Source organism: Mustelus asterias, unplaced genomic scaffold, assembly GCF_964213995.1.
Source record: "Mustelus asterias unplaced genomic scaffold, sMusAst1.hap1.1 HAP1_SCAFFOLD_35, whole genome shotgun sequence".
Classification (NCBI taxonomy): Eukaryota; Metazoa; Chordata; class Chondrichthyes; order Carcharhiniformes; family Triakidae; genus Mustelus; species Mustelus asterias.
Genome location: NW_027590117.1, coordinates 1,652,899 through 1,667,258, shown reverse-complemented (window position 1 = coordinate 1,667,258; position 14,360 = coordinate 1,652,899). Strand labels below are relative to the sequence as shown.

Sequence of the window (14,360 nt, the reverse complement as noted above, 5' to 3'; positions counted from 1 at the left end):
CATTCTGCTCATCGAGTCTGTACCGATTCTCAGACAGAGAATTGCACACAGGAAATATCCCCACGGCGCCACGCATCCACCCCGCTAATCTACCTATACAAACACGGTATGTTAGTCTTCATTGCGACAAGTTTCGAATACAGGAGCAAGGATGTGTTGCTGCAATTATACAGGGCCTTGGTGAGGCCACACCTTGAGTATTATGTGCAGTTTTGGTCTCCATTTCTGAGGAAGGATGTTCTTGTTCTCGAGGGAGTGCAGCGAACGTTTCCCACGATGATTCCGAGGATAGCAGGTTGGAGAGATTGACTAGATTAGGATTATTTTCGCTGGAGTTCAGACGAATGAGGGGGTTCTCACAGAGACGTAAAATTCTAACAGGACTGGACAGGGCAGATGCATGGAGGATGTTCCCGATGCTGGGGGAATCCAGAACCAGGGGTCACAGACTGAAGATTCAGGGTAGACTGTATAGGACGGAGGTGAGGAGACATTTCTACACCCAAAGAGTGGTGAGCCTGTGGAATTCATTTCCACAGCTAGTAGTTGATGCCAAAACATTGAATGTATTCAAGAGGCGGCGAGATATAGCACTTGAGGCAAAAGGGATCAAAGGGTACGGGTAAAAAGCAGGATTAGGCTATTGAGTTGGACAATCATCCATGATCGTAATGAATGGTGGAGTAGGCTTGAAGGACCAAATGGCCTCCTCCTGCTCCTGTCTTCTATGAATCCCCCAAAGCGAGAATCATACCACTGGACCAACGAGCCGGTGACATGCAAGGAGCTGAGCCAATCAATCTATGTTCCTCTCAAAGCAGACTAGCTGTCTTTGCAGACCATGATCGAGGAATAGAAAATGAAGAAAACACAGCAGATTTAAAGGGAAACATGATCCTCTTTGTCTTAAACCCTGAGTATTCAACCAAATGTTCAATGTCGGAATTGTAGTTTCTCTCAGCGACATTGATTCCCATCATATCAGTTCAGAGAAAGTGTGGAAGAACACAGCTAAGTGTGTTCAAATACAGAGAAGCAATGCATGAAACGTTCCATCGATTCATGATGAGAGTGGGTTTTGCACCCACCCGTGCAGAATACAATCGATAAACAGACCATCGCCAAAACCACTCGACCATTTCGTCAACTTCTCAGAAACTTGTAAACCGTCTCCTTCCATTTGATTTTCTATCCATGAAGAATTGCGGAGGAAAGTTCCCCCCACAATCGCTCCTGGATGTCCAGCCAGATGGGACCTGTTTCAAATGTAGCTGCTGCAAACACAGGAAATTTCTATCCCATCAGGTCAGGGAATGTTAGGAATGGAGCGGTGTGAAACATTCCCAGACCATGTCCCACATGTTTCTCCTCAGCATGAAAACTCACCGCGGAAAGACTGAAACAGAGGCTCATTCAATCACATCATGATTCACATCAGTCACACCTTAACCATGAGGCCACTGATGAAGTCAGGATGACTTCGAATTTCTCCTAAAATGCCAACTGACTGGCAGAATGACATTACACACGGGACTGGCGAGTCACAACCATCGGCTGACTTGGCGAGTAGTGAAAATTGATATAACTCCTTCTGATCTTCACGAGAACAGGCAGTGAAATAGAACATTGTTCATTGACACCTCTGCTGCATTGTGAAAAAGTGGTTGATAAACAATTGCGTTGTGAAAAGATGGTTGATAAACTTTGGGATACATTGAAAAGTTGTTTTCATTGCGTTGAGCTCCAACGGGTGGCTCGTTGGTCTAGGGGTACAATTCTCGCTTTGGGCGTAGCATTAAAATGCGAGAGGTCCCGGGTTCAAATCCCGGACGAGCCCAGGCAGGCGTTTTTTTAGAAGATAATTCCTTGCAATGAAGAGGGCGACAATGAGCGAAAGCCGAAGCAGTGCTGAGCTCCCGAGAACTCATTGCAGAGAAAATATCTCTGCAAAAGTCCGGAAGCAACCATACAGTCTGACAGAACTGGGAATCCCACGGTCTGATATTAATTTTTCCATAATTTACTTTCATTCCGGTGCTCCGAGTGAACCGTGAGTATTGGTGCATTTCAGCAATCCTGTTCAAGGGCAATTTACAACCAGGCGACATACACATCAACAGAGGAAATAGGAGCAAAAGTAGACCATTCGGCCCCACAAGCCTACCCCACCGTTCACTCAGATCATGGCTGATATGTTTGTGTTTCGATTTCCACATTTCTATCTATCCCCGATAACCTTTGGTTCTGTTGCCAAACAAGAATCTATGTACCTCCGGCTTAAAAATATTCAATATTCCCGCTTCCACCGCCTTCTGAGGCAGAGTTGCAAAGTCGCTCAATGCTCCGAGAGAACAGAATTTGCCATCCGAAAAGAAGAAGCTTAGTTTTCTTTAAGTGCCTGTTGTTCTGGATTCACACACAAATAGAGACATCACTTCCACGTGCAACTTGTGAAGACCATTCAAGATCTGAGGTGCTTTGAACAAGGTACCTCCCACTCGGAGTATCTCTGGGACAAAGACGCCCAGCCAGTCTGCGTAACCTTTCCTCTGATCAACCTAGTAAATCGTCTCTGCACTGTCGAACTATTCATGATATCAGACTGGTAATTCTCTTCTGGACCGTTTCCAACACATTCCCACCCTTCATTAAATATGGACACCAAAACTTCAGACAATATTCGAGATACTTCACTAATGACCTGTACAACTGAAGCATGACATTCTTTTCTCACACGCTGAAATGCTTGTAACAAATCAAATATTCCATTAACCTTTTTTATTCCTTGCTGAACATGCATACTAATTATTTGTGACTCGTGCACTCGAGCACCGAGATCCCTCTGCACCTTGGAAATCTGCAGCCGTTCTATATTTGAGTAATAATCTGATTTTGTTATCTTCCTGCCAAAGTGAATACCTGCACATTATATTCCAGTTGCCAGGTTTCTGCCCATGTACAAAACCTGTCTGCAGCTATCTGCAAGCTCCTTACGCACTCTCCACAAATTACTTAACGACATATATTGTGTCTTCTTCAAGTTTTGCTGCCATGCTTTCATGATGTGGGCTGGGATAACTGAGCTTCTATATAAAAGCCAACTCCCATGCTTTCATGATGTGGGCTGGGATAACTGAGCTTCTATATAAAAGCCAACTCCCTGACACAAAGGGCCGGATGATCTTTTCCTGTGCTGTAACTATTCTGTGTGTATGGGTGTGATAACCATTCTGTCGCACTTAGTGTGTGGTGCAGGATTTGAGTGTGGAATTCATTGTCTATCTGGCAATCTCAGTGGATGTATATGAGTGAATGATTCATAGAAATCATAGAAATCATAGAAACCCTACAGTGCAGAAGGAGGCCATTCGGCCCATCGAGTCTGCACCGACCACAATCCCACCCAGGCCCTACCCCCCACATATTTACCCGCTAATCCCTCTAATTTACGCATCTCAGGGGCAATTTTAACCTGGCCAATCAACCTAACCCGCACATCTTTGCACATCATTCATTCTGTATCACCCTGTGTTTTGTTCATCCTGTGATTGGGGAATTACTAATTGTCTCCCAGTCTCTCAGACACTGGGCGGCACGGTAGCACAGTGGTTAGCACTGCTGCTTCACAGCTCCCGGGTTCGATTCCCGGCTCGGGTCACTGTCTGTGTGGAGTTTGCACATTCTCCTCGTGTTTGCGTGGGTTTCCTCCGGGTGCTCCGGTTTCCTCCCACTGTCCAAAGATGTGCGGGTTAGGTTGATTGGCCAGGTTAAAATTGCCCCTGAGATGCGTAGGTTAGAGGGATTAGCGGGTAAATATGTGGGGGTAGGGCCTGGGTGGGATTGTGGTCGGTGCAGACTCGATGGGCCGAATGGCCTCCTTCTGCACTGTAGGGTTTCTATGATTTCTATGACTTTGTAGATCTGGAGTGATTCAATAAATAAGATACCTAAGTGAAATTGGGACCATTTTTTCGAATTCTTAAACTGCTCGACCCGATCCTCCACCCAACTATTTCATGTAACATTATCTCAGATACAAATCCATTCTCCTTCCAACACTTATCCAGCTTTCCATTAAATGCAGCTGTGCTAATCGTCTCCAATCGTAGAATGCCGAAAGTACAGAAGGGAGGACATTTGGTGCATCGAGTGTGTACCGACTACAATCCCACCCAGGTCCTAGTTCAGTAACGCTCATTTACCCTGCTGATCCCGCTGACAATCGGGTCCATTTAGTATGGCCGATCAACCTAGCCCGCACATCTTTGGACTGTGGGAGGAAAGCCACACAGACATGGGGAGAGCGTGCAAACTGCACACAAACAGTGAACCGAGGCCGCAATTGAACCTAGGACCCTGGCGCTGTGAGGCAGGAGTGCTAACCACTGTGCCACCCAAAATTATTTCCAGTCTCTTCGCAAATTTCCCGTGTCATATCCTTCAGAACCTTTGGATGGTCAAACGAAATTTAAATCTGGTGATCGTTTCTTCTCGTGTTCTGCAGTGACATATTCACTGCAATGATTTCTCATGACCTCAAACCTGCTCCCGATTTAATAAACGATCGCTGGGCTTGTCCGGGTTTTAAACCCGGAAGCATTGGCATACTAATATTGCCCTAACCGAGAATCATACCCCTCGACCAACGAGCCAACTGCCAATGCTCTGGACGATAGCAAATTGCAAATGCTGCCGACTCAATGATGATTTAATATTGATTTCTAAAGTGGATTTAATGATTAAATTACGAGGTCTATCCAATCACACCCCTTTATTAATTCTTCATATTGACCTATTCCTGGAACACCCTCACTTGATGTGAACGTCTTCCCTTTGTTGAAGTTCTGGGTTGCGGCCAGTAGATGTCAGCACACCCAGGAAGAGCGAAGCTCACAGACCAGAGAGGTATAAATAAACAAGAATTGTTCAGACTATCGGGAAGTTTTAACAATATTAATGTTGGACGTGGCTTTTTTATGTTAGTTATTTTGTAACAAGCAGTTGTTATCGTTGTCTGTCTCTTAATTTGAGGATGACACCCAGTCAGGGCCGTGAATTACTGCCATGGGTCTTCAAGTGAGTGAACAGGCCCATTCTCGGCCCACAGAGCTTTCTTCTCTGTTACTTTATTCTCTCCCGCCATTCTGCCTCATAAAAGCGTGCTGTAGATTGAGGGATATGTTTTGGCCATTTTCAACGATGAGTAACAAACTCCTCCCAGTCACCAGCATGAATGCTGCCTCGCTTCAATCTGGAGGATGGCGGGGAAGCATTACTGATGGAATTTCTCTCACACTCTTAGGATTCGCTGATACGCTGGTCGCATGTACATCATTGTGCTAAAGCCACCAACCATCAATGAGAGTGAGATACATTTTTATCTGCCCTTCTCTGGTCTATTGTATCGAAATGAAATTTTTCAAAATCTTTCACTAATTTACAGCCCAGCATCAGACCCCCCTCAGCCTTGTTATTGCAGGAGAAGAAGCATCCAGTTTCTCAATCCGTTACCAGGCCATTCTCTTTCTACATAATTATTCTACTTTTTATGGGCTGTTGGTGTCGCCTGCTGGACCAGCATTTGTTGCCTTTCCCTAATTGTCCATCAACTGAGAGTGGCTTGTTCCGCCATTTCAGAGGGCAGGTAAGAGTCACCCTCATTGCTCTGGGTCAACAGTCACATGGAGGGCAGACTTCTTTATCGAAAGTGCACTGGTGAACCAGATGAGGTTTTACAACAATCGGCGACAGTTTCAAGGCCGCTATCACTGATACTAGCTTTCAATTCCAGATTGATTTAATCAATGAATTAAATTTCACCAATGGTGGGATTTACTCCGTCTTCCCAATGATTAGTGCACGCCTCTGGATTACCAGCCCAGTGACATAACCTTTCATCCCTGTAAACAGAAACAGTTCATTCAGCTCATTATTAAACCTCTTCCTGAGGATGTGAGAATTCCCTCCACAGAATTTGATTCAACCATTTGCTGCAAAGCCTGTTGCTCCATTCGGGAGCATCAATGATTTATTAAGATCTCAAAGATAAGATTGATTTCTTGGGAGGAGAATAAAATAATGAGATTAGAAAATTGAGTGAAGAAAACAACAAGGAAGTGCATTCTCAGATAACGCCCGGCAACGTTTGCAAGAAAATGCAGAGCTTTCAGCTATCGAAGGACATTTCGTTTTTTTCCGGAACTTCGACCAGATTTCTGCATAAAACGACCGCGACAGGACTCGAACCTGCAATTTTCTGATAGCATCATCACTACGATTGCCGAAGTCAGACGCCTTATCCATTAGGCCACGCGGTCAACAGATGCAATATTGCACAGAATGTCAGTACCATGTGAATACCTACCGTGGTTATATATATTGTCAGTTCTATTTTTGGATGCTTCGCTGATTCCCAGATGCCACAAATTGAAGGGGAATCCCCAGCGTTTGTAACCGGTAGAAAACTGAATTTCATTACTAACATTCTTGGATGCCTGTCTGTGTGGAGTTTGCACGTTCTCCCCGTGTGCGTGGGTTTCCTTCGGGTGTTCCGGTTTACTCCCATCCCCAACGATGTGCAGATTAGGTGGATTGGCCAGGCTGAATTGACCCTTCTTGTCGGGGGGATTAGCAGTGTAATTACTTGTGGTTGCAGGGAGGGATTCTCCGTCGGAGAGTCGGCGCAGAATGTCTGGGCCGAGTGGCCTCCTTCCGCGCTGTTGGGATCCGATGCCTCCTATACATTATGTATATGAAGGGGGGATCTTGTTGGTTAATGACTGAGTGCAAACCATCTGTATCTTCATCTGAACAAATAGAATTCAGCTTGTGAACAAGATCATAATTTCAAACAGTTCTGGGTTAAACCAGGCACAACTCTGATTGGCTGCCGCCCCCCGAATCTGGGGAACAGACACTGTGAGCATCGCCAGCCTCAGAGGCTTTAATAGTTACTGAGCTGGGAAACTCCAATTATTCTCCCCGAATCCACAGCACAGAGCGAGAGGAGAGGAAAGCCTGTCCTCGGAGCTGCCAATCTGAGACACAGTTTGACCTGTCAATGTGCAGAGGTGAACACTGTGTCCGCGAGAGTGTGCTAAAGGGGCGGCTGGGTTAGACTAATGTTACTGTGTTTGTGTGTCCGCCCTCAGCGGCTGATTTCCCAGTCCTTCTTGTGTCAAATCACAAGATTCTCCTGTCATTGGATCGCGCTGCTCAGACCTGAAGAGAGAATTTAAGGGAAAGTTTGGGTCGATTTTAAGGTTTCAGTCGACAAAAGCGCGATCAATGCAGGAAAGAAACGGGTTGAAGTGGGAATTGCTGCCTTGAATTCAGATGGAATTTTCACGACAGGAAACGTTCGGATTTCAGTAACAGAAATAAGTCAGTCTGAGAATCGAGATAGTCTAATTTTAATTGTAGTGGGAGAGTTTGTGAAGAGAGAGAAACACAGCTGGAGGATCCGGGAGCTGACAACAGCTTGTCTCTGCACCATCCGCTCTCTTCCTTTCAGTTGCTCTGTGCCGCCACCACTGGTTTCATTTCGGACCCAGTTCTGACTCTCACACACATTTTCCACGCACTCTCGGATATCATTTTCTGCCAGAAATACATCTGATGCGTAAACATGGCAACAGCTGCTTTCTCATTGAGCTGCCCAGCTCGGTTGGATCTGTCAGAAATTATTGGGAGATTTTAAAGCAACATCGATTTGGTTGCAGAATTCTCTAAGATCTGAATATATTCCATCACTTTTTCGCTTGTGTTTGGAGTCCTGGGCTGAGTGACCACTTAATCCATAGACATTTTGAAATTAATTCTAACATGAAATTTCCTGATGTCTTATGATTGTCTATAATCCTCTTTTACTAACGTTCCAATATGATTATTCTTCCTTATGTTCCACATGTTCGTTCCATTCCCAAACTGTTTTAAGCAGGAATACGGAACGCCCAGTAATGTCCAGCTTGTAGCATGTTTTGAATGAACGTGATATTTCATCATCTAAGCAGCATTTTGAAATTCTCATTCATTCAATGTATTCTGATGAAGTGTATTTCTTATGTCCTGTGTGTCATGACACAAGAATCTTTCTCTGAAATAAGACCTTGTTTTGTCCTTGTGCTGCTCTTTTTCTTTCTTCTCAAGTCATGATTTTTCTCATGGAAGTTATAGCACAGAAGCCATTCGGCCTATATTGTCGATGCCAGCACAGTTCCCGGTCTTTATAGAAAGAGCCCACAGTAAATTAGAATTCAATATCATGGGCTGTCCTGGAGAAGCCAATTAAACATTTCCAATCTCGCTCATTGCGCACAGAGTTTGAACCTTCGCGAGGAAACGATGGTTTTGAGTCCAACGCCTTAACCACTCGGCCAACGCAGCTGCTTATCTCTCAAAATGATGTAATCACCTCAGCGATGTTCATGTTAACTTCATCAAGCACCAGGATTGTGCAGTGAGCAGTGTGTGAGCTGACATGTGTTCCTCTATTTTTATTTGGTGTCCTTATGTTTGACTGAGAATTCATTTGTTCAATTATTCTTCTATTTCAACATTGTTTTCAGGATAAAGAAATTGAAACCGAATTCTCGGTCCGAAATAAATAAAGTTAGAACGGGAAGCGTATTTATCGGCAATTGCCGCGTTCGAATTTTATTTTGTCCACAAAATGAAGTCATAACTACATTGCCAATGCGATGGGCGGGAATCGAACCCACGTCAACTGCTTGGAAGGCAGCTATGCTCACCACTATACCACCATCGCTCGCTATGTTTAAGCAATGGTTATTTACATTTGTTATAATTACGGAAGTGCCTTAGTTGTCGATTTCCTCAGACACCAGGTGGTCCTGACGCACATTTTGTAAACTGAAATTGTTCACTCTTGTTTTTTGGACAGTTTAAGCCTACTTTTTAATATTGTACCTGCCTGGGAACTCATTGAATAGTTTTGAGGCCTGTTCTTTCGGTTAAAAATGTCTCCAATCAAAGCAAATTTAGATTCCAAGTCGAACGCCTGAACCACCCTGCCATCGGAGCTGTTTATTGGCCAGTCGATGCAACGACCACAGGAACGTTCATATTGACTTCATCAGGATTATTGAGATCACAGTCAGGGAGGTCAACTGTGTTCGGTTCCCGTTACTTTATATCTTTGTCTCTGACTGAGAACTCATTCATTAGCACAGAGACTTCTTCCTCTGTTTCAATAATTTTTTTCTGCAGAGAGAATTTGAAGCGGAATTTTCCGTCCGAATAAATAATATTTAAACGGGACGTCCTTTTTGTTTCATTTCCGGCAAATGCTGCGTTTGAACTGTTTTTGACCACATGATTTGAAACGCAAGAGGCCGTAGATAAGGACCTAAATAAATGACCAGTGCTATGGCCGGGAACCGAATCCGGGCTAACTGCTTCGAAGACAGCCATGCTCACCACTACACCACCATCTGTTAAATAGGTTGTTATTTTCATTAGTTATAATTACGGAATTACTTTCGTTGCTCACGAAGGTGTGTCCATAACACAATTTGTAAACTGATCTTGGCTGTCGCGTTTTTCTGCACAGTTTAACCCCCCTTTTCACTGTTGTTTCTGACTGAGAACTCATTGAATAGCTTTGAGGCCTATTCTTTCATTGCAACGAAGTTTACACAGGAAGCAAATCGTAGAAATATTTCCATTAATAACTCATGAATAATGAGAATCTTGAATGAATTTCATTTCAGATGTCCTGTTCTGTTCTGTTCTGACCTGCGATAGCTAATTAAATAAGTCACCAATGTGATGGCCAGGAACCTTGATCGAGTGCTCACACAGTCACCACCATCGCCCACTTGACTCTTGGAGCTGCTGCTGCCCACAGAGGTGGCCAAGCAAGAGGCACAGATGTTGACAAACTGCACCCGCTCCAAGTAGATTAACAAAATGACTGAACAAAAAAAGGAACTCTGACAGTCTCTCTGAAAGCATTGCACCAACACCTCTTAAAGAATCAATTTGCTGTAACTAATTCAATATGAACCTATTCAATGTCAGCCCTATTCCTTGCCAGTCCTCAAACAGGCATTGACTGGTTAGAAATTTTAATCTTATCCGAGAACAGTTGGAGAAATTCCCAAAGAAGTGAAACTGTCGCCCTGAACTTCATAGAATCCCTACAGTCCAGGAGGCCATTCGGCTGATCGAGCCGGCGCAATCAGCAATCCCATAACCCCACATATTTAACATGCTAATACTCGTGACAGTAAGGGGCAATTGAACATGACCATTCCACCTAACCCGGCACTAATTTTCATGGCGGAACGTCCGATTCTGGAAAGACAAAATCCGCAACTGGTGCCTCAAATGAAGCTGGAGGCTGTTTTGGAGCTTCTGAAACCACATGTTCTCCTGGTGGCAAACCCCTGCCCAAAGCTGGTGTCGTGATTTGAATCGATTGCCAGCTCGAGTTTCTCATTTGGATGAGGAATATGGAATGGTGCTGGATTATTCACCCCAAATACGTGCAGAACTCGGTTGAAACTTCACGTTTGTTCGGAAACCTCAACATCAGTCCACCCTCAATCAGTGGGTCAATACGAAGACGGAGAAAATGCATCTACGACGAAGATAGGATTCGAACCCACGCGTGCAGAGCACAATGGATTAGCAGTCCATCGCGTTAACCATTCGGCCACCTCGTCATGCGTCTATACTGCCCCAAACCAGCTCTTGTGCTCTTAACACCCGCAACAAGAAGACATTTCTCCCGCAGGACAATGTTGTGGTCCTGCTCTCTCATTAATCTCGGTTCGTTGTAACTCTTCCATTCGATGTAAATCCATAGAAAGTAAAGAGGGAGACAGTTAATTTATCAGGTCCCTCCAGGTCAGAAGGTTCCGTGTTTAATTCACGTCAGGCTCCTGGAGGATTTCTGCAGTTGGTCTTTGGATTCTGCATCCGGGGAAAGTTGATTGTTTGCAAATGTTCGCGAAATGATACATTTCAAAATTATGATGAAATGATATTTTAGGGATACCTCCGGTTTCCACGAGCAGGTCATATTTTTGCTGTTTGTAAATTTAAAGCAACGTCCACGGTCCGAGATGATTCAGCGGACATCTCAGGGGAGAGCTGACTTCTGGTGATTTAACCGGAGGATTCACATCTCAGGCGGAGAGCAAGGCTGAGAAGGCGGGGCCTGTATCAATAATCTCAACCGATACGGGAAATGATCAGGAGCTGTTGGCTGAATCTGCTGCACAGCCAACTGAACTAAACCTGGGACAAATGCGCTGTGCCACCCACGGTAACACAAATCAACATGACGAAGCAAATTTGCTGCCGAGAAAATCCAGATTTGCTCTTGGACAGCAGCCGAATATGCCTTTTTGATGCGAGTGAAAACACGATAGCAAAGGGTGGTTTTGATCCATCTACCTCTGGGTTACGGGCCGCTTCCGCTGCGACACTCTGCTCCGAAACATAATCGCTTCCTGTCTATGACTGTTGCGCGGCAGTCCGACAACTATTAGAAACATAGAAACCCTACAGTGCAGAAGCAGGCCATTCGGCCCATCGAGTCTGCACCGACCACAATCCCACCCAGCCCCTACCCCCACATATTTACCCGCTAATCCCTCTAACCTACGCATCTCAGAATTCTAAGGGGCAATTTTTAACCTGGCCAATCAACCGAACCCGCACATCTTTGGACATCCATTGATTTAAAACAACAACCCCCGTGGTGGGAAGCACACCCTGGCTGGACAATAACACGTGACATCACCTCGAGTGTAACAGATAGAGAAAGACACACAGAAAAGCAGGAAGAGACTATCAGGATACACACACAATGACAGACAGAAAAGGTGCCGAGCAAACCAGCAAGATACTGAGATGGAAAATATGATTATTTCTGAAAAGCTGTTTTCTGTTACACAAAGCCAGGCCCTGTTTTGAAATCTATTTCCTGCTGTTTAACTGTGTTCTGTGCTGTGTAACTGTTCTCTCTGTTGTGGAACTGTGACTCTGTCGTTGACAGATCTTCACTGTGGTTGTGTCAAATTCTTCCCTGTTGTGCAAATGTGTTCCCTGTTGTGTAAATGTGTTCCCGGTTGTGTAAATATGATCCATCTTGAGCAGAAGTTTTCTCGGTTCTGTAAAGGCGTGTCCTGTTGTGTGACATGTTCTCTGTTGTTCTGTGATGTTGTCTCTGGAAAACAATCGACGGAAATTTCAAGGCCGCCATTTCTGAAGCTTGCATTCAATTCCAGCATTATTTGGGCCGAATGGCCAACTCCTGTTTCTGTTTTCTATTCATGTTTCTATGTATTAAATCCGTGAATTTGAATTTTGCAAGCTGCCGTGGTGGGATTTACTCCGTGTCCCCAAATATTAGTCCGGACCTCTGGATTGCCAGCCCAGTGACATAACCTTTCATCCCTGTGAACAAAAACAGTTCATTCAGCTCATTATTAAACCTCTTCCTGAGGACATTAGAATTCCATCCACAGAATTCCCATTGGCCGATTGATAACAAAGCATTTTGTTCGAGTTGGGAACATCAATAATTTATCCAGATCAAACAGATATTGTGGAATTGTTCGGATCAAAAATTCTAAGATAAGTGAGAATTAAATGGACAAAGTTACAAGGGAAGTAATTCTGAGAAAGCTCCCTGCAATTTCTGAAAGAAATAGTGGATTTCAGTCAACAGGCTCAGTTTTGAGGAGGTTCCACCAGATTTCTGTACAAAGTGACTGGGTTGGAAACTGTAATCTTCAGATAGCATCACAAAAGGCACCGTTAGGCTCCGGTTACGCGCCTGAAAGTGAGTGATTTTTGTGGAGTATGTGGAATATTTCTTGTTCCAGTCCTGTTCAGCCACCGCCACCGCCCCCCCCCCCACCCCGCCACCCCCTCTTCCCACCCCCCAACTCTTTTTCCGTTACGTCGATGACTGTATCGGTGCTGCTTCCTGCTCTCATCTGCGCCTGGAAAAAATAGCGATTTTGCTTCCATTTTCTGCCCTCGCATTTTCGCATGGTCCAAATCCGACACTTCCCTACCCTTCCTTGACCTGTCTGCCTCCAATTCTAGATAGACTGACCACCAGTAACTAAAGCCCCACCGACTCACACGCCGAGTACAGATCCTCATACCCCGATCCCTGTAAGGACGCCATCCCCATTCTCCTAGTTTGTTCACCTCAGTCGGAACTGTTCCCCTGATGCCTCTTTCCAAATCGGCGCTCCTGACATGGACTCCAACTTCCTGACACCAAGGTGCCTCCACCCCGACCCTCGGTGTTTGGTTAGGCGCTCAACCGTGCCCTATTCGTCTCCCGCACCTCTGACCTCACCCCTTTCTCCTCGCAGAGCCACGATCGGCTCCCAAAATACAGAAGTCAAACAGACATTGTTATCGTCTTCTTTTCCATCTGTTCACTCAATATTTCGTCGATATCTTCACAAAATCCAATAGGAATGGCGATCAGTTTTCCAGTCAGTGATCAGCCCTCTGGAGGTGATTAAAGAAAATGAACAGTTTCATCCACTCTCGAAACCCTGGGGGCTTGAACCTGCGCGGTGAACCAGATTAGATTTTAAATCAAACGCCTGAACAACTCGGTCATCGCAACTATAACCAACATCTAACTAACCAGTTTATGAACAGCTGATTTCTTCAAAGTTTACCTTTGATTGTCTCGCCAGACAATGACGAGGAATCTAACACACTATCCGTTGCGCCACAGAGCCACACCTGGTGCACTTATTCCCCATCCCCATATGGGAATTTCTGACGTATCGAACAGACAGTTCAAAAGTTCAGCAATTGGACAATGACTATATTTCAAAAATCCTTTATTATCAGTGAAATGATTTGGGACGCCCTTTGGTTCTGAAAAGAGCTACAGAAATTCCAGTCGAACTCTGAAAGGACACAGACAGCTTAGTGGAATGGGAGGACATGTGGCGGATTAAGTGATTCATTTTGGTGGGAAGAACGCAAAGAGACAATACAAAATAAAGGATATAATTCCAAAAGGGGAAACAGGAACAGCGGGAAATATATGGACCTGTGTACAAATCATTGAAGGTGGCAGGGCAGTTTGTAACAGCCGTATATTATCCCCGGATTTAAAAACAACATCAGGATTTTGATACAAATTTTCTGCAAAGAAAATCCAGATGTACTATTCGATCGCACATTAGATATTCCAAGCATTGCCTGTCGCCTGAGGTATGGTAACCCTTGGGCTAAATCGCCACCAGTAAGCTCTCCCTTTTGAGGGGGAAAGCAGCCTCTGGTCATTTGCAACTACGGCGACTTGACCTTTATATCTGTGTCATATTCTTTGATTTTATTTGATT

The 14,360-nt window shown here is 44.7% G+C and overlaps 1 protein-coding gene and 3 non-coding genes across 4 annotated transcripts in view; all 4 read right to left on the bottom strand.

Annotated features, from left to right (window-relative positions):
* Window positions 1-14,360, bottom strand: part of LOC144482281 (uncharacterized) — a 319,714-nt gene that overhangs the window by 189,365 nt on the left and 115,989 nt on the right. The window lies entirely within an intron of this gene.
* trnar-ucg (transfer RNA arginine (anticodon UCG)) lies at window positions 6,226-6,317 on the bottom strand. The gene is given in 2 exon segments: window positions 6,226-6,261; window positions 6,281-6,317. It is a non-coding gene; the product is annotated as a tRNA-Arg (tRNA).
* trnag-ucc (transfer RNA glycine (anticodon UCC)) lies at window positions 8,696-8,767 on the bottom strand. Its single transcript has one exon. It is a non-coding gene; the product is annotated as a tRNA-Gly (tRNA).
* Window positions 10,607-10,688, bottom strand: trnas-gcu (transfer RNA serine (anticodon GCU)). Its single transcript has one exon. It is a non-coding gene; the product is annotated as a tRNA-Ser (tRNA).